At 40.4% G+C, this 23,284-nt stretch overlaps 1 long non-coding RNA gene across 2 annotated transcripts in view; it reads left to right on the plus strand.

Moving 5' to 3' along the window:
* Positions 1–20,963, plus strand: part of LOC138149619 (uncharacterized) — a 69,801-nt gene extending 48,838 nt beyond the window's left edge. The window contains exons 3-5 of one of the 2 annotated variants that reach the window (XR_011165370.1): positions 4,055–4,106; positions 12,645–12,765; positions 20,792–20,963. This is a non-coding gene — a long non-coding RNA (uncharacterized lncRNA). Of the gene's footprint in view, positions 1–4,054; positions 4,107–12,644; positions 13,566–20,791 lie in introns of those variants that run through there. The other variant, XR_011165369.1, reaches the window with a different exon arrangement.
* Positions 20,964–23,284: the final 2,321 nt, after the last annotated feature.

The raw sequence follows: 23,284 nt of genomic DNA on the forward strand, positions 1-23,284 counted from the left end.
TTGTAAGGCTAAATAACAAAAGAGATAAAAATATATTGAGTAGACCTAGGCATGTTGACCCAGCAGTTTCATAAAAAATAGCAATAACACTTTCATTCAAGTTGGAAAATCCCCAGCAACAGAAGAGAGTTCCAGCAGATGATAGCAGCAAATCTGTAAAGAAGTAGTGAATGATAAATGTGGATATAGAAAGGAACAGCAATAGAAGAGTCAAAGTAAAGAATCAGTGAGGCCTGGCTTGTCACTTTGTAATATAATTGTGAAAGATATTCTAGCCAGGATGTAAATCTAGGCATATGAATTGTTCTCCATTATCAGGGGAGAGTATTCTCTGTCCCACTAGCATAAAGAGAATCTGTAAAGGACTATACAAATTTATGTACAGGAAGATTTTCCCTAGTACTTTGTTTTGCAATTCTATCTTAATTAAAATCTATGCTATTTAATATTAAGTATACAATTTGTTGGTGGAGAATGCTAGTAGTTTGACCTATATTTACATAAGTATGATCACCTAAAATACCACACAACAAGCCTGGAGTAGTGAGAGGTTTCAAAGTATTGTGTTGGAGCTCGTGCTATAGACAAGTTGGTTGTTGAAAATCTTATCAGTGGATTCTAAGACCTCCCTGAAAAGATCAGACTACAAAAAAAACCGATGTAGATGAAATTTATTTCTGATGTTTCTCCTTTCCCTTTCAATGTTCCTCTCTCTACTCCTAACTTATCTTGGTGGGTAAGATGGAAAGGGACAAGTTGGATGACAGTACAATTATTTGTTTCCAAGAATAGTTGCACAGACTCTTCAAGATTAGTGGATTGATGGCAACCGAAAGAGGAAGGTCTAGTGAAGTGTTCCAAAGATCTGTCCTCATCTTTTTCTGTTCATCATTTTTCTCAATGACTTATATGAAAGCATAGATTCCATGCTTATCAAATTCTTTGATGACATGAGGCTGAGAGGGCTTTTAACCCATTGGATGATGGAATTTGGATTTGAAAAAGGCTAGAAAAATAGTTTAAATTTAATAAGATAAAATTTAATTAGGATAAATATAACATCCTGCACTTGGGTTTCAAATAATCAATCATACAAATACAGAATAGGGGAGGAGTGACTAGAGATCAGCTCATGTTAAAAAACAAAACAAAAACCTTAGTTTTAATGGATTATAATTTTTCTTTCAACTAACAGTGTGATGTGGCAACCAGAATATAATATGATCTTAGTCTGGATTAATGATGAACACACACCCAGTGCTTTAAGGTTTATAAAGCACTATTTGCACAACAGGTAGGTAGCATAGTGGAGAGAGCATCAGGCCTGGAATCAAGAAGATTCATCTTCAGGAGTAGCTAGGTGGTACAGTGGATGCAACATTGTCCCTGGAGTCAGGAGCACCTGAGTTCAAATATGACCTCAGATACTTACTAGCTTTGTGACCCTGGGCAAGTCACTTAACCATGTTTGTCTCAGTTTATTCATCTATAAAATGAGCTAGACAAGGAAATGGCAAATCATACCTGTATCTTTGTCAAGAAAACCCTAAATGGGGTCATGGAGAGTTGGACATGACTGAAAAAAAGACCAAAAAACAACAATTTCCCAACAATCATGGGAGATAGGTAAATTCAAAGGAGGGTAAATGGCTTGTTAATGGTCATACTGATAATAATGGAGATAGAAGTTAAACAAAGGTCTTCTGACACTAAATCATTAGACTTAGACACATTAGACATATCCCATGAAACCCCACTGTGTGTTTCAGTCTTCTCAAGGTATCCTATGTATGATTAGGGAGATGACAACTCCATTATACTTTATTCTGGTAAAATTACATGTAGAGTATTGTGATAATTCTTATTTTTAAAGCAATTGGGGTTAAGTAACTTGCTCAAGGTTACATGGCCAGGTGTTTCTGGGTAGGTGCTAAGTGTCTGAGCCTGAATTCGATCCCCAGGTCATCCCAACACTGGGGCCGGTGCTCTTACTCACTGTGCTACCTGGCTGCCCTGTGATAATTCTTTATAACAAACTTTAGGGAAAACATTGATAAGCCAGAATACATACAGAGGATGGTAACCAGCATAGTGAAGGAAGTGGAGACCCTAACATATGGACTGAAGAAACTGGGGATCTTTAATCTGGAGAAGAGAATACATCATCCCTTCCTGCAAATGTTTGAAAGGCTCTCATATGAAAGATGTGTTAGACTTGTTTGTCACCAGGAGGCAATATTAGAAACAATGGTTGAAAGTTACAGAGAGGCAAATTTCACTTCAAAATTAGGGAAAATTTCCCAATAATTTGAGTTGTTCAAAAGTTGAATGGGTAGCTATGAGAGGTGTTAGGTTCCATATCAAGCAGAAACTTCATGTTGATTTTAAGGGGACATTGCAAAAGGAATTTCCTACTCCAGGTATTCATAGGATTAAATGACCACTAAGATCCCTTTCAGCTCTGAGATTCTACAGCTCAAGAGCACCCTGAAATTCCCCACAGATGCCAATCCTCTGTCTCATTTCTAAAAGGCCTTCTTGATCTCAGCTGGCTGCCAATTAATCTCCTTTTGCTAAAGGGTTCACAGTTAAAAGCTTAAGGTATTTCCCCTTTAAAGAGTATTTATACTTCAGCAAGAAAACCTTTAATATGCAAGAGTCTTTATGATCCAAACAAATAAATCCCTGATGGTGGAAATTCCAGCATTCTGACAAGCCACAGAGAGAATTGGGGGCAAGGGAACCCTGACCAGCAGTGCTCCCATCATATCACCTAAAGCTTCCTACTTTGTTAGCCTATTCCTGAGAACCTAATGCACCTTTCTCACTCAAATATAGGACAAATACATGTCCTCTCACCAGTGTTTCAAATTAGCAATGAGCTTGAAATCTAAAAGAAATCAGGTGCTCTCTTTGGAAAGGAAACATAATTCATTGCACATGTTTGATGTGAACAATTCACATGCGTGAGATGAATTTTAAGCAGTTGCCGGCATTTTAGACAAACACATGGTTTAGACAAGCTCCTGTCGGACTGTCAGCAAAGGAAAGAAGCAGTTGCTTGGTTCAGCTTCCAACTATGATGGGAAAAGGATTGGGTTTTGTTTTTTTTTTTAGTTTGCAGGGATGGCAGTGAGGGGAAAGCATGGTGGGGTATTTGGAGGGTTGTCTCTAGCAAAATGGTTCAATCTCATTTTGGTAGCATGCCTTCCTCATCAGATCCAGGCAATAACAGCTGGAATTAATTGAACATATATTTATTAATAACATACTATGTGCAGTGCTAGGTACTAGGAAAACAAAGGTGGAAAATAATGAAACCTACCCCACCTACTCAGGAGCATATTGTCTGGTATACGATAAGACAGGTACAAATAAGTGCAATGTAAGTTAGAATGTAATAAGTGTATAGAAGGGGTTCAAACAAGAGGGATAGAAGATTACAGGAGGATCATTGATTTAGAATTGGACAGGATTGCATAGGTCCAACCCTCCAATCAAATTAAATGACTTGTCCAGCTGACTCAAATGCTAAGAACTAGAGACAAGATTCAAACCCAACCTTCCTGGCTCAAAGTCCAATGCTCTGTCCATCTCACCGTAGGGATCATTTATCACTGGGGAGTCAGGGGAGGCTATGTAATATTGGTGACACCTGGTAATCTCAAACTTCAAAAGGTGGAAATGTAGATGGACTGGGAATAGAACAATGGCACAGAGAGCCACAGGGCCTTCTTTCAGGGGAGTTTAGCCAGCTTGGCTAGAGGTCATGGGATCACAGATTTAATGCTAAAATAAATGAATTAGAGAAAATTCAGTCCCACTCATCTTACAGATGAGGAAACTGAGGTCCAGAGAGGCTGCCCAAGATCACGCAGATAGTGACAGACGCAAGATTCAAACTCAGGTCCTCTGACTCCTTGTCTAGAACACTTACTAGGGAGCCATTCTAATGGTAGTTTTCATATCGAGGGGACACATTCTTCTGGGCAGAAAGGAACCATGGAATGTATAGACACCTCTACATGGCTGATAGAATCCCCTTATTTTACAGATTTTGCAACTGAGTCACAAAGAAATAGCAACTTACCCAAGATCCACAGTTGGTAAGTAGTAGCACGAGGATTAAAATCTAGGTCCTTTGACTCTATGTCCAGATCCTGTGCTCTTTCTCCCACACTGAGGAGAAATCACTCAGGGACCCCCTGAGCTCCTTCCCACCCATTATCTGGATATCTGGATTTGCCATATTTTGACTCTGTAATACACCTGTGAACAACCAGAATGAGGGAGAAGGAACAGAGGGAAGAGACTCATTGCCCTGCATAGTCCAGTTATCTACACTTCACTTCTAGTCACATCAGGAAGATGTGTATAAGTACGTCTATGTATCTATATATGATTGTATAGACCAGGGGTAGAGAACCTGCAGCCTTGAGGCCACATGTGGCCATCTAGGTCCTCAAGCTCTTCCCTTGGACTGAATTGTATTCGATTAAAGGGTCATGCTTGAGGACTTAGAGGGCCACATGTGGCCTCAAGGTCACAGATTCCCCACCCCTGGCACAGACAAATGTACACATAGCAATCAATGAATCTAGAAATATTTATTAAGTCACTACTTGTGCCTGGCAGAGTGCTAGGGGCTGGGGATACAAGAACAGAGGTGAAAACTATCTTCATATTCTAATGGGGGAGATGATATTCACATGTATAGATGTCTAAAAACTCCATACAAAACATATACAAGGTAATCATGGTGGTTGGGAAAGGGGGAGGCTCCTGGATGGGAAGAAGAGAGAGAAAGACCTCATGCAGAAGATAGGCATTCACGGATTCACAAAAAGACACCCCCCCTTATATACACTGTGCAGAAATGGACACACACAAGATATAAGGTACCAAAGTATGGATAAACATATATAGAGATCTCTCACTCTATATTTCTCTCTCTGTGTTTGTAACTCTCTCTCTCTCTCTCTCTCTCTCTCTCTCTCTCTCTCTCTCTCTCTCTCTCTCTCTCGCTTTCTCTCTCTATATATACACACACACAGAGATGTAGATATAAAGATAGACATATATGTATATGTATGTGTGTATGTATCCATATCCAGGCAATAACAGTTGAAATTAATTGAACAAACATTTATTAAGCACATACTCCGTGCAGTGCAAAGTACTAGGAATACAAAAATAATAACATCTACCCCCCAGGAGCATATTGTCTGTTGTGTGATAAGACATATACAAATGACTACAATGCAAGTTAGAAAGTAAGAAATTTATAGAAGAGGTTCAAACAAGGGGGATAAGAGATCCCAGGAGGATGACAGATTTGGAACTAGAAAGAATCTTATAGGATCTTATATCTTGTGTGTATATATGTGTATATATACATATATGTATACATGTGCATGTGTGTATAACACACACATATACTTATATTCATATATACATGCACACACATATACACACATATACATAAGTACCATATAATGATATTCATATACGTACACATTATACACTCACACTGGCTGTACATACATGGACATATATCTACACATTACACACACACAACATCACTGTCACCTCCACCCTCCAGATTCAGATTTAACAAAGGGAAATAGAGAAACCCAAGACATTGCTAATACTCTGAGAATGTCCTTGTAATGCCCCAAACTGTCCTAACACCCTGTCTGGGAAATAGGGCCCAAAGGAATGGCTCGATTACTGGAGCAGCTGGTCTTCCAGATGTGCAGTGGGGAGAAAGCCAGCCCCTTCTGTGTACTGACTTCCCATGCAGAGAAAAGCAGAAGGGGATAGGGAGAGAATGTGACATCATCGATGCTTTATAGGTTTAAGTTTGCAAGCTCAGCTCTCAGGAAGCTGTTTATTTCCTCTTAGACACTTTGCCCATAGTTGATATATTGCGGCCAGGTGAGTGGTGGTGTCTTGGTTATGGGCTTAATAGTCAGACTTCCTACAGACATGATTAACTGAGAAGGAGTGAGAGTGGAAAATAATGCTAATTCATTCATTTAAATAACCAAAAGTAACCCCCAAGGCCTATCAGGGTTGAAGTCCCATTGATTCTACCTCCACAATATCTCGTTTCTGTCCCCTTCTTCCATTTACACAGCCACAATGCTAGTTCCAGCCCTGATCATCTCTGTTTCAACCTGGGGATGAATCAATTGATTGGAAAGTAGTCAAATAAATTGTAACATATGAAGGAAATGAAATATTATTGTGTTGCAAGAAATGGCAATAAGAATTCAGAGAAAGTTAGGAAGATTTGCTTGAAGAAAGAAGATCCAATTAAAAACAGTCCATGCCATGACTACAAAAATATAAAGGAAAACTAACAGCATTAGGAGAAAATAAGAATTCAGATCATTGCAATGACCAATACTGACTTTGAAAGATAAGGAAGAATGATTTCTCTACTGGGAGAGGAGAGCTGCTAGTGCCAAATGAGGCACATGCTGTCAAACACAGTCTAACATGTCAGTTTGTTTTGTTTAACTACTGCTGTTGTTGTTCAGTTGTATCTGCCTCTCATGACCCTATTTGGGATTTTCTTGGCAGAGATACTGGAGTGGTTTGCCATTTCCTTCTCCAGCTCATTTTACAGATGTGGAAATTGAGGCAAAAAGGGTTAAGTGACTTGCCTAGGATCACACAGCTGCTAAGTGTCTGCAATCAGATTTGAACTAACATCTTCCTGACTCCAGGCCCATCACTCTATCCGCTCTACCACCTAGTGGCCCTTTGCTTAGCAATAATGAAGGGTTCTGTGAGACAGGAGGATTTGTAAGGAAGTAGTAACAATACAGGAAAAAGCATCAATAAGACTTTGGATGTCTATAGGAATATAAGTCATTCCCCAATTGATAAATGATCAAAGGATATGAGTGGGCAGTTTTCCAATGAAGAAATCAAAACAATTTATAGTCATATAAAATGCTCTAAATCATTATTGATTAGAGAAATGCAAATTAAAACAACCTTGAGACATTTTATGTCTATGAGACTGGATAAAATGATTTGAGGGGAAAGCGACAAATGTTGGAGGGAATGTAGAAAAATTGGGACACTAATTCATTATTGGGGAAATTGTGAACATATTCAACCATTTTGGAGAACAATCTGGAATTATGCCCAAAGAGTTATTAAATTGTCCATTTCCTTTGACCCACCAATCCCACTACTAAGTCTGTTTCCAAAGATAATTAGGGAAAAAAGGAAAAGAACGTATATGTTCTAAAATATTTATAGCAGCTCTTTTTGTGGTGACAAAGAACTGGAAATTGCAGGAATGTCTGTCACTTGGGGAATGACTGAACAAGTTGTAGTATATGATTGTGATAGAATACTACCATACTATAAGAAATGATGAATTGGACAAGTCTCCATTTCCCTATCAATAAAATGAGGGGGTTGGCCTAGATTACCTCTAAGGTCCCTTCTACCTCTCATTCTACGATCCTCTAATATTGTTAAAAAACAAAAAACAATCAAACAATATGTTCTACAGGTAAATACTCTCAAGTGGGGGGATCAGGAAAGGTCTCTTATAGGAGGGCGAGCTTGATCTGTGCCTGGAAGAGAGTTAGGGATTCTAAGAGACGGAGGTGAGGAGGTCAAGCATTTCAGGTATAAGGAAGAGCCGATACAAAGACATGGAGGTAGGAGACAGAATATCGTATACTAGGTGCAGCACATCTATGAGTTTGACTGAAACATAGAGTCCACAAGAGGCAGCTGTGCATAGGAAAGTTTAGAATAGAAACAGGCTAGATGCAAGGAGACCAATTAAGAGACTTGCAATAATCCTGGGTGATGGTGATTGGGTAGCAGGAATGAAAGAAGTAAAGCATTTAGGATGACCCTGAGATTAACTCAGACCAGAGTAACTAGAAGGATGGGAATGCCCTCAACAGAAATAGGTAAAGAGGTAGGTTATTGGGTGGCTAGGTGGTGCAGTGAATAGAGCACCAGCCCTAGAGTCAGAAGGATCTGAGTTCAAATCCGGCCGCACACACTTAACACAAATCTAGCTGTGTGACTTTGGGCAAATCATTTAACCCCAATTGCCCTACCTTCCCCCCCCCCCCCCCCCCCCCAAAAAGAAAAGAAAAGAGGTAGGTTTAAAAGAAACACAAAATGATCCTTTCTCTTGAAAAGCTTCCATTATACTTACCATGTGCCCTAAGTTCTCAAAGTCTTACTCTTTGCTGAGGCTAATCTGATAAAGACTTTCTTGGACCCCCTCCTCCAAGCTGTCCCTCCTCTGACCCTTGATAGAATCTCAGAGTCAGAAGGAGCATCAAAGATCCTGTAGTCTAACCTACATTTGAAGAATCCCTCTACAACACTATCAAATGATTATCCAGCCTTTACTTAAAAATGAAGGAAAGTCTACACCTCTCTGAGACAGCTCTAATTCAGGTCTTACTCCCAGTTTCCATGTGAAAAGTTTGTGGAAGAAAAAAGGACTCAAGCCAAATAAAAAGAGAGAAGGAAATCACGTAAAGAGTTTACAGTGGTTTGGAGCAGTAAAGTAGGTCAAAAGTTGAACCCTTTCAGAAAGAGAAATTTAAGAAACTTTAAAGGAGAAATTATCTAGGTCCAGCTAGTGGTCTAGATTCTACTTCCTGAAGGAGAAGCAGGATCAAGAACAATTAAGGAGAACATAAAACAATGAAGGAGAATTAAAGAGGATCAAAGAATATTAGGAAGTAAAAGTTAGACCAGAAAACTCCAAAAAGAAAAGGAAAAGGTAGCTGGCAAGTCAAGGTACGATACTTAAGAAAGGCTAAATGAAGCAATTTAAATGAAACAATTAGAAAACAAAGAATATTGATAGAATGGATTGGTGCAAGGAGAAAATTGGTTAAATAACATATTCATATAAGGCTGGAAGAGAGGGGCAATATAGCTGTGGAGCTGTTGAGACTAAAGAAAGGAAGTTGAGTGGATGTGTCAAGTTATTAAGAAGTAATAATTGACTATAAATTACCCTAGTGCTTATGGGTTATGTCATAAGCACCTATGAGTAGGTAAAACAAACAAATAAAAAACCAAGGCTGAAAAATTCAGCTAGTATGGAAAGTAGGGATTATTGTGCAGTGACTTGCATTGAATGAATCACAGTTGCATTATACCTGAATGATTCTTCTGAATGCTAAACGTAGGATGATCTCTCTCAGAGGAAAAAGAGAGGTCTTCAAGAACACCCCTTCACACTCCACGTTGTCAGGGACAATGAAATTGTACTAAACAGAATAGAAGGAAGGCTTCAAAGGGAAAAATGTGGTTCTGGAGTGGAATATGGGAAGCGTGACTCTTGTCAGGCTATCAAAAAGTGGAAGAGTGTTTCACAGAGTAGAAAAAGAAGGAAAATTATATCTGTACATTTAGAGCTTAAAAATAGGTTTCAGATTCTTCCTGGAGGAGAGGGAGCTGTGTGTTCAAGGAAGGAAAAAGCTCTATGTCCTTCAAAGAATGATATAGCAGAGTCACTAAGTTTTTATAAGGTAAGGGTGCTTCCAGTAAAGGTCAACAGAAGAAGAGTGCTAGTAGCTACAGATTGTCTGTTCAAGAGTACTAAAGCAGGTCTTAATTGCTCTGATAACAATAATAGAGAGGCCTGTTATTTTCCTGGGACACTTTTCCCAAATCATAACAGAGAGTCCTTAAGACTTACCGAAATGGGTGACAACTATAAATCAATAAACAAGCATTGCAATTAATAATTAATCCGTTAAGCTTAATTTACTACTTACTATGCTAAGAGTTGGGGAGATAAATTTTTAAAAAGTGAAAACAATCATTGAAACTTACATTTTAATGGGGGAGGTAACCTGTATATATATTTAGACATATGCAAGATTCATACAAAATATGAAATACCCATTTCTGGTGATTTACATTGGCACAAATAACTACCAAAAAACCTAAAAAAAAAACCATGTCTAGCAATTATGAAGTCTTCACCAAAAAACCCTCAAGATCATAAGGTACAGGTTATTTTCTTCACTGTCGTCCGTTAAAGGAAAAGAATGAAGAAGAGAAAAATTAATGCAGGAAGTGAATATCTGGTTGAGACGGTAATGTCTAAGACAGGGATCTGGACAAGATCCTAGACCATGGCTTTAAGTATAAGTATGACATATTCCTAGCTAGAGAATACATTTAACAAAGACTAGTAAGGATGTTATTTGCCATGTGGGTGTCTTAGAAATCTAATCAAAAGGAGTTTAAACTAAAAGGGATGGGGAAGGGAGAAAGCTTCCTATACAGCTTCATTGAGCTAGATGCTATAGAGTACTTATGAATGAAGAAAAAAAAAGAATGGAAGTTGAGACACCTAGAAATTCACAGGAGATAAAAATCCAAGAAAGGGGTCAATACTAAAACTCATGGTTTCAAATGTCTCTACATAAATGTCCACAATTTGGAAGATAAGCAAGAACTAGAGGTCCTAATACACAAAGGCAAATTTGACCTAACGTGTATCATGAAACCCTTGACTGGACAGAACAAAAATTATTCCCTGAGAGTTGATACCCAAGATAATAAAAGAAATGGTAAGGGAGCCCCTGATGGATTCAAGTTACCTGGCTTAGATGAACTGCTTCTTAGGGTCCTGAAAAGAGCTATTCAATGTAATTGCTGAACCACCATTGGTAATATTTGAAAGGTTGTGGAAAAGGGGAGATGCTGTAAGACTGGGGAAAGCCACATGTTCTGATTTTTTTTAAATGTGGAGAGGAGAGAAAAGAGGAAAATTCATAAACTGTTGTCAGGATGACTTCAGCTCCTGAGGAAATTCTAGAATAGATTATTAAAGAGATAGTTGCTGTCCAGAAAATGAAGCAGTGATTGTACACAAAGACAGTATTTGCTCCACTTCCAGAAAGAGAACTAATGAATTCTGAGTACAGATTGAAGCATTTTTTTTCACTTTACTTTTCTTAAATTATTTTTGGCAACATGGCTAATAAGGAAATATGTTTTACATGACTTCACATATATAATGGTTATCATGCCACTTGCTTCTCAAAGGAGGGGGAAGGGCTGGAGGGAGAGAAAGAATTTGGAACTTGTAGGAGTAGGTAAGCCATTGTCTCACTGTACTATGACCTCCTTAGACCTTTTCTGGAGTGCTTTGATTAGTTCAGGGTATCCCAGTGTAAGAAGCATTGATAAGCTGTAGAGTGCTCAGAGGAATGCAACCCTGTATGGTAAAGGGCCTTGAGTCCAGTCATACAAGAATAAGTCAAAGCAATTGGGTGTGTTTATCCTGGAGAAGGGAAGACCTGGGGAGAACATGATAACTGTCTTCAAATATCTGAAAGGCTGACAAATGAAGGAGGAATTGGATTTGCTCTGTTTGGCCCCAGAAGGCAGAACCAGAAGCAGTGGGGGAAAGCTACAAAGAAGCCACTTTGGGCTTGATGTCGGGAAAAACTTCAGAAAAGGCTCAACTTGTCCAAAAGTGGGACAGCTGGCTGGCGATGTCAGGGGAGGGTGCTTCCCTTCCCTGCAGACCTTCAAGCAAAGGCCACACTTTTTATTGGTATTCCTTTAATATATAGGTTGGATTCTATAGCCACTGCCTGGGGGGGGGGGGGCGGAGGGGTGGTCACTTCTATCTCAAATTCTGTGATTCTATACAAGGAAACCCAGGATCCCGTCATTTCGGCTAGCTGTACTGAGAAGCTGCTTAGGACTCGGCTAAGTTCAAGTCTATTTAAAGACCTTCTGTGCCTAAGAGTGGGGAGCAAAGCATTGGGTGCCTAAGCAGTTTAAATTATATTGGAGCTTAAGTAATTGGACTCACCCACAGGGAGTCATAAGCATAAATACTACTCGAGGAAGTTACAGGCTTTGAGATAGAGAAGAATTCAGGGATCTTCTAGTCTCACCCTCTCATTTTACAGACGAAGAGACTGAGGGCCATGGAGGCTGAGACACTTACTCTAGCTCATACAGACAGTAAATGGCAGAGCTGAGCTTCAAACCCAGGACTCTGACTGCAAATCCAGGCTGTTTCCACCACCCAAGATCCCATATCCACTATTTTTTGATGCTAAAAGGAGTCTGATGTAACACCATCCAAGGTAGGAAAAGTCTGAGTCCAAACAAAGTGCACTGTCCTAGAACAGGAAGGGCAGGGAAGCAGGACTTGGGCTCTCCATTCACCATTTACACTTACCCCCATGACACTAAGATGTGCTCTGGAGTCAGAGGACCTGGGTTCAAATTCTGACTCTGATACTTAATATCGGTCTGATCTTTAAAAAAATCCTTTAGTTTCCATGTGCCTCAATTTCCTTGTCTGTAAAATGAAGGTGTTGGAATAGATGACCTCTGAGGTTCCTTTGAGCACATCGACCTTCTCTGGGCCTCAGTCTCCTCATCTGTAAAATGAAGGCTTTGGACTAGATGACCTCTCTAAATCTATGATTTGCCCATGAATATGCAGCTAGCATATGTCAGATGTAAAACTTAAGCCTGAGTTTTCTTGAATCCAAGGCTGGCCCTCAGCATGCTGTAAGCTATCCCATAACCTCATTTCCCTAACTTCTTTTCAGAGACTGTCAATCCCTAATGGGTCTTCATCTTTCTCACTCTAGGGTACCCCACACAGGGCAACTACTAAGAGTCCAGGACACCAGAAGGCACTGACTTTGTAGTCCAGAAAGTGTTCCTGATGGGAAGGCAGACACACCAATATGGAGGCTGCTTGGATCACTGGTACTTGTTAAGAACCTACACCAGGTGCTATTATCCCCATTTTACAGATGGAGGAAACCAAGGCAGACAGTTTAAGTGATTTGCCAAGGATCACACAGCTAATAAATATCTAAGGTTGAATTTGAACCCAGGTCTCCCTGATTCCAGATCCAGTGCTCTCTTCACTGCACCATCTAGCTGCCATAGTGATGGTTGTGTTAGAGACAAGCCCCACCATTGACTACCATGAGGAAGATTAGATGCTTCTGATTGGTCGATTTCCCCTTAGGGTCATTCCATAACCCTACAGGGGACCATGTCCTCCACTTTGGAAGCTACTGACTTTGGATGCTGAGAATTTAAGTGACTTGCTCATAGTCACACAGCTAGTGTATACTAGGGACAGGATTTAAGCCCGATCATCTTGACTTCAAGGCTACCCCTACCATACTGCCTCTCAAATGAGATAATGTATATAAAATGATTTATCAAAATAATAGCACTATATGAGTTATTACCCACTATTGCTAACATCTATCCCACGGGGCCTTTCAAAGGACTAAGCCCTGCAGGCCACATGATTTTTGGCAAAGTCCACACTCACCACATCTTTGTAACCTGGGCCGGCATCTGGAACCGCAACATAGAGACCTCTGGGGCGCTGATGCCTAGAAATGAGGCCACAGCTCCAGCAGCTGAGCAAACACTGAGGAGACCTGAGTCACCAAGATTTCCCCCACTGATCAAAAGCGTGGGAGGAAAAAAGAACTCCTTTCGCTCCAGCTTTCTGAGAAACACAAGATGTTTGCTGGGGCAAGGTTATGGGGTGCAGGCAGCCAGCAGCCTTCTCATCATCTGAGAGCTTTCATGGGAATGTAGATTTAGAGCTGGAAGACAACTTAAAATTTATCCTTCAAAACTTATCCCTTTTTTACAGGTTAGGAAACTGAGGCACAGGGAGGTTAAGTAACTTTTTAGGGTCAGACATCAAATGTGTTAACTGGGATTTGGACCCAGTTCTTACTGACTCCAGATCCAATTACATATCCATTACAATCCCTGGTTTCTTGGAAGGATGTTATGACAAAATATAGAAAAGGGCTCTGGAGTCAGAGAACCTGAGTTTGAATCCCACCTCTGATAACTACCTATGTGACCTTAGGCAAGTGGTTTAATCTCTTTGGGCCTCAGTTTCCTCATGTGTAAAAATTATCTGGTTGGATTAGCTGATTGACCACTAAGGTCCCTTTCAGAAATAAACCTATGATCCTGTGCCCATCAGACACAAATGACATTGTCCTTTTTAAGATACTAGTCTTCAATGATAATGTAGCCTGATAATCTATATTAAATTAGTGATAAAATTAATAGGCCAATGATCAGAAGGGGCTGATGAGCCTCATCCTTCAGGAACTTAAAAGGAAGCTGGTGACTGGTGGCCTTCAACTCTCCCTAAGACCTTCTGTTCCTTATTTGTTCCTTTGTTTCAGTCGTGTCTGACCCTTCATGACCCCATTTGGTGTTTTCTTGCCAGAGATACTGGAGTGGTTTGCATTTCCTTCTCCAGCTCATTTTACATATGAGGAAAGTGAGGCAAATGTGATTAAGTGACTTGCCCAGGGTCACACAGCTAACAAGTGTCTGAGGCCAGATTTGAACTCGGGGAGATGAGTCTTCCTGACTCCAGTCCTGGCACTCTATCCACTGCCCCACCTAGCTGCTCTTCTTCCATTCCTGCAATTCCCCAAATTTCTTTATTCCTCACCCTGTCACAGTCAAAAGCTTCTGATTTACATGTGATAATTTGGGACTATAAGGGAGGAGGAGCTGCTGAGTCCACAACTCAAGGACATTTATAAACCAACTTCTACATAAGCCAGTTCCCCCTTATTGCCCTGCAGGCCTCAGGAATCAGAAGACTTGGTTCCCCTTAGAAATTCCTGCACAATAGAACCCAGAATTTGGCCTCTCAACCTAGATATCTAGAACACTGCTCTAGTCCCAGCTCTGCCTTTAACTTGCTTGAGTGACCTTGGATGATGATTCCGTCTTTGTAAGTAACCATGAAATGAGTAAGTGGCATTGTATCTTGTTCAGGTTCCTTCTAGTGCTGATGTTCTACAATTCTCTAGTCACCCAAATAATAGCTACCCTTAAGGTCTGCAAAGCTCCAAGGCAGTCATGTTGGGTATCCCTTCCCCTCCCCAGGTAAAATTTATGTCCAGGTAAAATCAGGTTATGATGAATGTTCAAGGTGGTGAAGGTTTGGGGTTTTTGGGGGGGGTGGGGGAGTCATTCTATCATAGGATTTGGAATAGGAAGGGACCTTAGAGATCATAGGTTCATAGATTTTTGAGTTGGAGGGAGAGGCCATTCAATCCAACCCATTCATTTTACAGATGAGGAAACCAAAGTTTGAGAAGGTTAATTGACTTGTCCAAGGTCATAAAGCTACTAAGAATTAAAACCAGATCCTCCAAATCCAAAACCAGTAGTTTCTCACTGTGATCTAGTTCAAGCCCCTCTTTTTGACAAAGAAGAAAACTAAGACCCAAAATAATGACGTGAAAGCTGAAAGGGAAGATGTAATCAAAGAATTATACATGTAAAGCTCAAAGTTGTCATTACATCCAACCCCCTCATTTGACAGATGAGAAAACTGGGCCTAGGGAGTTTAAGTGACTTGACTCAGGCATCAGAGTTAAATGTATGAGGCAGAAGTCAAACTCAGGGCTTCCTGATTCCAAGTCCGACACTCTCTCCACCACACTATGATGGTGTGATTTCTTTGCACTGGTGATAAAAAGGGAAGATTGTGTGTACATGAATGAACCTTTTATTCTTTTTAGCATCAGTTAGGAGGCCAGCATCCTTCTTTCTGTCAGCCTCCCTGGCCATTTTTCGCATTCATTTCCTTAGGTTTCTGTCTCCAGGGAATCCCTGGAGGGCAATGTGTCTTTCTGGTGATGAGGACTGTAATTCTCCTCTGTCCCTCAGCAAAGACTGAGGCGGCTTTACAAAGTGAATATATAAACCAAATAAAAGGCTCCTTGGGCAGCCAATCCCTTCTCTCCTTCATCACTCCTTGCTCTCCCGGCTCAGCTCTACCAAAACTCCCATCTGGCATCCTACTCCAGGTTCCATTACTGTCCTTTCACACAGGGCTCTGGAGGACAATAAATGGCAGATCAAAGCTGGAACCCAGAATCAAAAGGCAGGCCTTGGCACAAAGAACCTGACAGAGCTTGGTTCTCAGCATTGTTCCTATATGACTTCTACCTGCCTAGAGCAGGCGAGGTCCTCTGAGACACTTTAGAGACAGTGCTGCCACTCACAGCCCATTATATTTTCAAAATTGCTTCAGATTTGATTTTTCTAATGAGAACATACTTAGAGAAGAGATGACAGCAATGGAGAAGACAAAGGAGAAGCAAAAAAAAGGAGTCTTTCAGAAAAAGGCATGTGGGCCAGACCTGGCATGGCCTGACCCCAATCACTCACCATTTGGGAGAAAGGGAGACTGCAAGACATAATGCTTTGGAACATTTTCCAAGGTAGAGTTTCGAATTAAACTACTTTCACCATATCTTGGTTATCCAGGCTGCCTTTGACTTTTTCCAGGAGAAATGCCTGCTTGTTTGAGTCCATTGTTGCCCTTGGGGTCTAAACAACCATTTCCACAAAACCTGAGCATCATTTGGACGAATAAGACAGGGGAGAAGATTACCTCATCCTTGACTTTGTTGATGATTTATGTGGAGGAATTCATTGACTCACATCCTTGTAAATGCTCTCTGTGTCACCTCAGGCAGGTGGAAAAGTGCCACCCACAAGGGTAACTATTGGAATAGGATTCGACACCCAAACCATCTTGAGGCCTATCCTCACCTTATTATTTCAATAGATTGTCAATATGGGTATTCTTCACCCCTATGTAATTTGCAGCATCTTCATACCATCTTAGTCTGTGATTATTGCCTACATAAGATGAATTTTAATAGATATCATTGTAAATGTCTGCACTTGGGTTAAAAAAATGATTTTTAAATTCAGGGAGACATGACTGGACAACAATTCTAACCCTAAAAGACAAATCTAACTCTACCAGATTATTGGTTTATAACTCATTGCAGTTTGAAGACACCACTAAACTGGAAATTCCCAGAACTGTGGGGTAGTGTGTTTTCATAAATTTCTTAATCTCCCACCCCAAAGTACTTAATAAATGATTGTTGATGGCTTCATTTATGAGATCCCTTCTAAAAGTGAACCTCTGTGCCTTCATTTCTCCCACTAGGCAGTAGAGTCCACACGGTCAGCATAGAAGAAAATAGGCACTGGGGGAATATGCAGTCAAGTCAGACCATTTTGTCTACCCCTCCCCCAGTCTCCACTCCACACCCCATCATCCCTGCGTCATGATGAAAGATTTGGAGGAAAATAAATGGGAATCACTCTGGCCCTGTTTCCCGGAATTCATTAATGTAAAAATACTTCATACCCAGTGACCTTAGAAATGAAATATGGGAAACTTTAGGCTACTGAGTTCCCATACCAGCCTTACCAATGGGATCAGAATGCTCCTTGTGCTTGTGCTATTTGCTTTTATTGATTAAAAACTCATTGTAGTTCTAGAACCTCCCTGACTACAAGATTCCCAGAACAGCAGGGCAGCATGTTTTCATAATTTCCTTAATCATCAGTCTGAGGTGCAGTTTGGGAATGTTCCCAGATACGCCAAAAATTCATTTTAAAAAATGCACCACTGCGAAATGTAATCAGATTCACATAGCTTTTAACACTAGCCAGGGATGCTTCAGTTGCAGCTTTAGTGTAGTGGGAAGTTATGCTGAATTTGGAGCCAGGAGAACTGGGTTCCAGTCTTTGCTCCTGGGAATGCGGGAAAGTTCTAATTTTCCAAAGCCTCTGTTTTTCTTATCTCTAGTAGGATGATATTCATTCTTGAATTGAATGCAAGGCTTATGTAAAAATCTAAGCATCTTCTTATCTAACCCTCTCATCTTAACAGATCAAGAAACTGAGGGACACATTCTTATGGTGACTTCCTTGTTACAAGGGAGGATTCTATTGGGGGGGGGCTTTCGAAAGTGACAGCAATGTCAATATTTAAAAAGAAAAATGCAAAGCACTATACAAATAAGTATTGGTAAGTTAAAACTTTAACCCCCGTAGAATTCATGCTCTGCACAATCCATTTGGACATACCCATCCTTGAGGTATGTCCCATTCATCTGTTTAGATCATACAGCATTCCACGATAGATGCAACCACAGGAACAATTTTCTTCAATGATCCTCTGACGAACGATATTAAGCCAAGTACAAAACAGGGAGACACGCTTGACAGAGGTATCATGAGGATAATGGATAATGTCCTGCATAGAGTATGAATAGAAAGGGTAGGAAACTGAGTGGTGCGGAGCATAGAGTACTGGATCTGGAGTCAGGAGGAACTGTGTTCAAATCCTACGTTAGAGAATTACTACAGTTATCCTTTCTACATCACAACTTTCTCCATCATTGTTTCAATATGTTGCAGGTTGGAATAAGAAATTAAATGGGAATTTGGGGGGAATTTTGCAGAAGCCGCAGATGACATGCAAAGGCTAGCAAACGAGACAGAAAAAACTTAGAAACTCAGAAATGCATAAAATATATGAATACTGTTGTATATTATCAATATATTTTATCTTTTCATACTGTAAACACCTCATTAAAAATAGAAAAATTCAGACTTCTTCTCTGGCATGAAGAGAGGGCCAAAAATTTTATGTGGATTTTCCAGATCGCAGGGGTACTGTTCCCCTAACCCCTACGATGTGGGAGTTATAACTATAGTTGGATAGCTTTGGTCAAGTCACTTAACCTCTGCCTGACTCAGTTTTCTCATCTGTAAAATGGGGATAAAAAATGTCATTCACCTTCCAGGATTATTGCAATGATCAAATGAGATAACTGTATGTAAAGCACTTTGCAAACCTTAAAGATTTATATAAATGTTATCATTATTATTGAAAGGTACCTTCTATGCAGCTAAGCTCCTTAAGAAGGAGTGTCTCACTCTAGTGTTTACGTGCCTAATGCTCAACACAGTGCCTAACATAGCAGATACTCAATAAGTGCTTATCAATTGATTGAAATAATGAAGTCCCACCGATGGTTCCATTTGCAGAGAGAATTGTACAAGTGCCTACTGGACATCTCAAACTGGATGTCTGATAGACATTTCCAACACAAAATGTCAAAAACAGAACTTGTTTTCTTTCTCTCAAGACCTTCCCCTCTCCTGAACTACCCTATAATTGTCAAGGATGGCACCATTACCTCCCAGTCACTTATATCCACAGCCTGGATGCTATCCTCACCTCCTTATTCATGGTCACTCCATATACCCAGTCTTTTGTAAAGTCTTGTCCTTTCTGCAGTCACAGCATCTCTTCTGCATGTCCCCTTTTCTCCACTCCTACCGCCATTATCGTAGTTCAAGCCTTCATCACGCCTTGTGTGGACTACCACAAGAACTCTCTACTCCATCCTCTACTCAAAGTCACCTGATCGTGTAACCCCCCAACATACCCACTCCACAAACTCCAGTGGCTCCTTATTATCACCAGGATCTAATATAATGCTCTGTTGGACATTTAAATCACTTCACAACCTGACTTGACTTCCCACCATGTACTCCATGGTTTAGCAACAAGGTCATTCTTGCTTGCACACAACACTCCACCTCCTGACTCCATATCTTTTCACTGACTGCCCTCCAGGACTGGAATGTTCTCCCTTCTCAGCTCCTCCTTCCTTCCCTGGCTTCCTTCAAGCCTCACCTCATATTCTCCCTGCTGCAGGAGGTCTTTCCCAGTTCTATCCCAGAGGATGAAGAAGGTGCATTGCCCCAATGACAGCTTTGAGTTGAATGGAAAGTCCATTGAAAGTCCTCTATTCACTAGACAGGTATGGAAGACGAACTGGACTCAGAACTGAACAGGAGGAAAACACGATGTAAAGGAAAGAATGGAATTCTAGCCTTAGAGACAGATCAATGAGATGCAAATCTTTCCTCTAACATTTATTAGATGGGACCATGGATAAATCATTTATTGGCTTGGTTTCTTATATGGAAAATAAGAAGATAATATTTGTATTATCTACCATAGAGGGTGAACAAACGTTCTTTCTAAATATGAGTTGTTAACATTACATTTGGAAAACTGCAGTTTTTCTCTTGACAGAGAAGTTCATCTTTTCAACACCACTATTACCTCAATGATACTAAACAGCAAAGAGTCCTTGGGCATTAAAATCTCCAAAGCCTCCATTACAAGTGACTCAAAATGCACTGGAAAGATGCATGGTGGGTGTAAGAAGAAACCTCACCAGTGAAGATCTTCATGGAAAAACATGGCATAAAAGACAACATCAAGGACATCTCTGACAGAAGAAAGGCAGTGGACCAATCATGTATCAAGAACAAGAACGACAGTGAAGCAGTCTGGGTGTTGCACTGGCAGCCATGAAATATTAAGAAATCTAGAGAAAATTCTCCGGTGTGTTAGGTCAGTCCTCTGTAGAAGATTCACATGAAGATACATGACAGAGTTATGGAGGGGAAACAAGGCACAGGTCAGGCTGATCCATCAGGCACCACTTGATTGGTCTATTTGCTTTTCCTTGAATTCTAGATCAGTGGAAGGCATACCCATATCAGTGATCCAGGGAAAAAATGAAGAACTATCCTTTCCAAGCCACACACTGCGTTTGTAGTTAGAAGACTTAGATTCAAATCTGAGTTCTTCCAGTTACTCTTTATGCAACTTTGGGTTAATAATGGCATTAATAATAAGAAGAACTAACATTTATATAGTGTTTAAGACTTGTAAAATGCTGTACAAATATTAAGCACTTAATACCGAGTCATTTTTTCTCTCTGAGCTTCTATCTCCTTACATATAAAGTAAGATTGGATCAGATGAACTGTAAGGTCCCTTCCAGATCTAACATTGTTTGTTCTTGTATTTTGGATATAGTTTCTTGTGTGTTGGACCCTTTGGAGTTTGATGAATGGCCCATGGAAATGGTCTATCAATCAACAAGCCACAAGTTTCAGTGCATACTTCTTGGACAGGAGTTGACTGACTGTTGACTGACAATGAACTGGATCCAAAATGGAAGGAAGGAAGAAAAGAAGGAAGGAAGGAAGAAAGGAAGGCAGGAAGGAAGGCAGGAAGGAAGGAAGGAAGGAAGGAAGGAAGGAAGGAAGGAAGGAGGGGAGGAAGGAAGGAAGGAAGGAAGGAGGGAGGGAGGAAGGAAGGAAGGAAGGAAGGAAGGAAGGAAGGAAGGAAAGAAGGAAGGAAAGAAGGAAGGAAAGAAGGAAGGAAGAAAGGAAGGAAGGAAGGAAGGAAGGAAGGAAGGAAGGAAGGAAGGAAGGAAGGAAGGAAGGAAGGAGGGGAGGAAGGAAGGAAGGAAGGAAGGAGGGAGGGAGGAAGGAAGGAAGGAAGGAAGGAAGGAAGGAAGGAAGGAAGGAAGGAAGGAAGGAAGGAAGGAAGGAAGGAATGGAGGGAGGAAACAATCTTTTGTTAGGTGCCTCCCATGGGCCAGGTACTATGCTGAGCACTTTCCACATATCACCTCATTTGATCCTCATAACCCTAGGAGGAAGATGCTGTTATTATCCCTATTTTACAATTGTGGTAACTGAGACAGACAGAGATTAAATGACTTGCCCACAGTCGCATTTGAAACATCTGAGTCTGAATTTGATTGAGTTTGGATTTGAATTCAGGTCTCCTGCCTTAGAGGCCTATCCACTGTGCCACCCAGTTGTCTCTGGAGAGTAAGCTGTATTTCCTTTGGGGAGTTGTCTGGTGCTGCTCCTGACCAAAAAATATCCCATCATGGTAAATTATTGAGGATTCTGGAAGCCTAGTCTCTAAGAAGCTGCAAGTGTGGTCTCAAAAGTAGGGATCATCTTCCCCTCTCAAAGTTTTCTAGAGCATTTTATCCCTCTCCCTTCAACCTCCTCACACTCTGCCTTACAACATGCTAATCTTCATACATTCCATTTCCCCCCAGAAGAATGCCATCTTCATGAGGATGGGAACACTGTCTTTTTTCACCTTTGTATCCCCTATGCCTGGCACTGCCCCTTACATCTAAAGGACTCTTGATAAAGGCTTCCTGAGTTGAATTAAAATTCTGCAGTACCTACCGCACATAGTACAAGACTGGAAACACAGAGCTAAATAAACACTGACAGAATTGTATTAAGCTGATCACAAGGGCCAAAAGCATTTCCCACAAAGCCCCTCTGCTTCACTGCCTGCACTACCTTCTGTAAGAAGAAGAAAATTGTTGTATGCAGTTTGGTTTCATGACCCCAGCAGATTTTGTAAGAAATAAAATATGTCCCATTTGAGGTAGGCCAATTTTCTGAAGGCCTTGTGGTAATGCAAACACACCTGTAGACATAAAGAGCTAATGTTTACAGCCAGCATTCACTCATCAACCAGAGCTGGATGGACTCAGATGGCAGTTAATTAATAAATTGTACTATTAAAATTTAGCACCTTTAGGCAATAAGCCCAACACAGCATAATCTGGTCCTTGTCAACAGGCCAGTGCCTGTCTGCTGTAGGTGCCTACATTTTTTTTTTTTTTTTGCTAGGCTGGTAAATATTTACATGATGGGCAGGTCTGAAAGGGGTGTGAATTTATGTACCTTTATGGGTTTCTGGAGCTGGAAGAATATTGTCCCAATGAGATTTGAGGTTAATTACATAAAGAGCAGCATCGGGAGATTCATCCTTACTGAGAGTTTACTGAACAAAAATTGTGTTCTGGCCCAGGTCATAAGACCAGCCCCTATGAGAAGCAAGCTAGTGGCAGTTTATATGGGCTAAGGTTTTGTGTATGATTATTGTAGCCCAGAATAAGAATCCTGGTTTCTGAAAAAGGAACAGATCACAATGTGGAATGTGTCTGTTCTTTTCCAAAACAGATGTGCTGACATTTTACCCTAGATGACTTTATGTCCCAAACACAAGATGTACCAAACATTAAGTTCTGCTGATTATAATGTAAATTGCTCGTCACCTGAAATGGTCAAGCCTTCAAGGGAACTCTTCAAATTACTTCAAGAAATCCAGACTATGTCAATCACAGGTACAAAATTGAAAGTAAGAAGAACTGACATGTATAGCGCATTATATGCATTGAAATAACATAGTAGGACATGGTGAATAGTAGACCTGTGTTCAAATCCTGCTTTGCACATTTGCTAGCTGTGTGAGCCTAGGCAAATCATTTAACTTCTCAGCATGCCTGTTAACTCACTTTTTTCTTTTAAAAAAATATTTTATTTTTCATTAATGGAATAAAACAAGCATTTCCATAACATCGTATAATAAAAAAAAGATGATTATACAGGAAAATGCAAATCTATTATGTACAACTTGCTATACATTTTAAATATATAATAAATCATCATGTAAATTTCTCTTTTTTTCTTCCCTCTCCCCCTG

The sequence above is a fragment of the Petaurus breviceps genome, unplaced genomic scaffold, assembly GCF_028583685.1.
Source record: "Petaurus breviceps papuanus isolate PSGF00001 unplaced genomic scaffold, PetGlider_PUasm1.0 90847, whole genome shotgun sequence".
Classification (NCBI taxonomy): Eukaryota; Metazoa; Chordata; class Mammalia; order Diprotodontia; family Petauridae; genus Petaurus; species Petaurus breviceps.